A 3,672-nucleotide genomic window follows, 5' to 3' on the forward strand; every position below is an offset into this window, starting at 1 on the left:
TCTTTTTTTTTTTTTGCCTCCAAATGATTTTGAGTTTTGTTCCACATTGTTCTCCCTCTCTATGCAGGATCTCGTACATCCCTTCCAAGTGGATGACAGTGGTAGCCGGGCACCATCTAGTTCTTCTGGTCTCATAGTTGTATAGGTTGCAGATTGGGTGGTGTACCAGTCACTAGGACTGATTGTTTCCATTAATTTTGGTTTTCTTCTTTCTTCTTGACAAGGAGAGACCCATTGTTGCATCTAGGTCGAGTTGGTTGATTGTGTTGTTGAGTTCTTCTGAATCTTTGTTGATTTTTTTTCTAGTTGATCTGTCCCTCCTTGAAAGTGGTGTGTTAAAGTCTCCTACAAGCCATTCTTTATATCTTTTTCTCTAATCTCCTATGTCCATTGCCAATCTGTAAATTGCACTTTCTAAATCTGTCTCAAGTCTAGCCGTATCTCACCCTCTTCATACCACCACCAACCTAGACGAAGCTAACTTCATCTTGTACTTAAACCACACCTAATCTACTTTATCGGTTCAAACCCACCAGCCACTCCTCGAAAAGAAGGTTGGGCAATCCTATGTCCGTAATGATACTGCCTCAGAAACCCAAGGAGGGGTCGCTATGAGTCGGGGCTGACTCGACGGCAAACAACAACAACAACAATCTACTTTATCTACTTGGGCTCCTGCCCACCTCCAATTTGCCCTCTATAAGGCTCACATTGTAAATCTAATCACATTACTGTCTTATTTAAAACAGTTCAATATTGACTTACTTATCTTAGGACATATATACAAATTAAAATCCTTAACAGGGTCTAGCACAATCTGCCCATATGTAATTTTTGCCCTTATCTTCTATTATGCTTCCCACAATCCTCTGTACCAGGCACATTAACGTTTTCTGTGCCGTGCCAAGTTCATGTTTGGGTTTAATGATTTTAATTAGTCAATCCTTTTACATGTTGTTTTGGTCTGCAGGGAAGAATTTAAAGTGTGATTTTAAATCATGGAGTAGTCCTTGATAAGCATATAGGGATATTATAAGGCCAGTAAGAAAGTTGATACAAATGTAGAAGATATGGCTATTACTGTTAAATTTAGTGATTCCAACCAACCATGCAGATTCCTCAGTTGCTACCCACATGGTTTTCAGATGGTGTACCACATGTACAGACACACACACACACATACACACACACAAACACACAGAGATAGTTACCAGGAGTTCCTTAGTGTTATAAACCAGGTGGACAAATGCCAACAGCTTTAGCTTCACCTAAAAGCCTTCTGCAGGGGTATTCTGCTTTTCTTGGCCTCTATATTATCCGTCTGATTCCACGATGTTTCCTGTTATGTTTCTACTTTTACACATATATGTTGACCACCAGGAATCCCAGCCATAAAATCTGTACTTCTCTAGATAATGTCTGACCAAGGCCTTGAAATCCTAGGAGGCTGTTTCAGAAGTCCATACTTTCTGTTGGTATTGACCCATCTTGGGTCACACACACACATATCCACCAGCCACATACCCACTCACAACATTACTGCTATTCATTATGCACAATGCTTTTGATTAGTCTATTTTTCATGCTTGAGAATTTGGATCTAGCCCACTCTTACCCCACAATATACCTTAGGATATCCAGGAGTCTGAAGGCCCCAATTTAAGAAACACTACTCTGATCTAGGGGTTGGCAAACAATAGCCTGCCCTTGTTTTTGTAGATAAAGTTTTACTGGAATACAGACATGCTTGTTTATTTACATATTGTCTATAGCTGCTTTTGTTCCACCAGAGTTGAGTAGTAGTGACAGAGAGCATATGGCTTACAATACCTAAACTATTTGCTCTTTGGCCCTTTATAGAAAAAGTTAACCAATCCCTGCTCTAGTCCATGTTTTCCAACTGTCTTAGCAACAATCAGTAACAAAGTAGAATTGCCATATTTAGCAATTAATTACACAGGACACTCAGTTAAATTTGAATTTCAGATAAACAGTGAATAATTTTTTTAGAATAAATATATCCCAAATATTGCATGGAAACTCTGTAACAAAGACTTACACAACACCTGCCCCACCCTGCCATATTGACCTCACTTTGAGCTTGGAAGAGAAAGAAATTGAAGGAAGCAGTGGCACTTGGGATGGTTTGCATTCTTTAGAAGAAATAGCATACTAAGGAAGAGGAGTTGAAAAAAGACAAGGGCCTTACCTCAGGGCCGACAGAGAAAGGCTTCCCCTTGAGCTGATGCCCTGAATTTGAACTTCTAGCTTCCTAAACTGTGAGAGAATAAAATCCAGTTTATAAAGCCAAAATGAAAAAAAGAAGAAAAAGAGATAGCATGGAATGGCAGTGACAAAGTCTTGCCTGCCTCACCTTGACAACTAGAGGAGGTCTGGGTTCAGAGTCCTCTGGGTGTGCCTGTGGGCTTCAGCGACCAGTAATCTTCCAATTTGTTGCACAAATAAATGTTGTTGGAGGGAATGGTATAGAGAAAGAACTATTTTATTCTTTGCTCTGGAAAGTGCTTCTTCATAGTAGCAGCTCCACTGTGCGTTGAACACCTGTGCATGGTTTATAAGTCTTCTCAGTGTCTGGGTTAATGTCCTGATTTTACAGGCGAGGAAACAACCAGTCTTTAGTGGGAGACAGGGATGAAGAACTGACTCTCAGTACAGTCTACTTCTCACTCTACCTTCCCATCATCTCATGTCAGAGGGTTGGTGGCAGTCATGCCTCTGAAGTAACCGTACATCATTAGTGGCTGGAAGCAATAGCAGTTAAGTGCTCAGGTCCTGTAGCCAGACTGCCTGGGGTTATATCCTGCTCAGTGATTTACTGGCTGGATGATCTGGGAAGAATTACTGGACCTTTCTGAGCCTCAATTTCCTCATCTGTAAAATGGGTGTGTGTGTGTGTGTGTGTGAATAATAATAGAACTTACTTCATGGAATTGCCTTGAAGATCAAACGAATGAAAACATACAGAAAACTTAGAGTTGTAATATGAACTGTTCTTCTCTGCTTTACAATCAGACATGAAAAAAGTTATTGCTGAATGTGAAGTATGCTTGTAACTCGGCCTCCAGCAGCGTGAACTCTTACCACTAGGTGTCACAATTCAGCAGGCACTGTCCCTGATGCTTAACTTGGGATGGCTGGCTGGACATTTAATTCTTGCTTAATATCATTTTTGATTTGATTTGGAGATTTCAAGGGGATAAACTGCATATTATCTTTTGAAGTCCCTGGGGATCAAGAAATTCTAGCTGAACTGTTGACATTCTGGGCTGGAAGGAGTTGACTACTGCCTCTGTTTAAAGTTTTTTAAAAAAAACTAAATTAAAAAAGAAACAGAAACAAAACATTGCTGTCAGTGGATTCTGACTCATAGCGACCCTGAAGAACAGAGAACTGCCCCATAGGGTTTCCTAGGCTGTAAATCTTTGCAGAAGCAGACTGCCACAGCTTTCTCCTGTGGAATAGCTGGTGGGTTCTAACCACTGACTTTTTGTTTGGCAGCTGAACACTTCAACCACTGCTCCACCAGTTAAAGTGACCTGTAATTTATTGTCCAAACCAGAAGATTTTGAGAGTATCCAAACCAAATTCACTGCCATGGAGTGGATTCCAACTCATAGTGACCCCCGTTGGGTTTCCGAGGCTATAAATCTT

Source organism: Orycteropus afer, unplaced genomic scaffold (genome assembly GCF_000298275.1).
Source record: "Orycteropus afer afer isolate SDZICR_OR568_19922 unplaced genomic scaffold, OryAfe1.0 scaffold00040, whole genome shotgun sequence".
NCBI lineage: Eukaryota > Metazoa > Chordata > Mammalia > Tubulidentata > Orycteropodidae > Orycteropus > Orycteropus afer.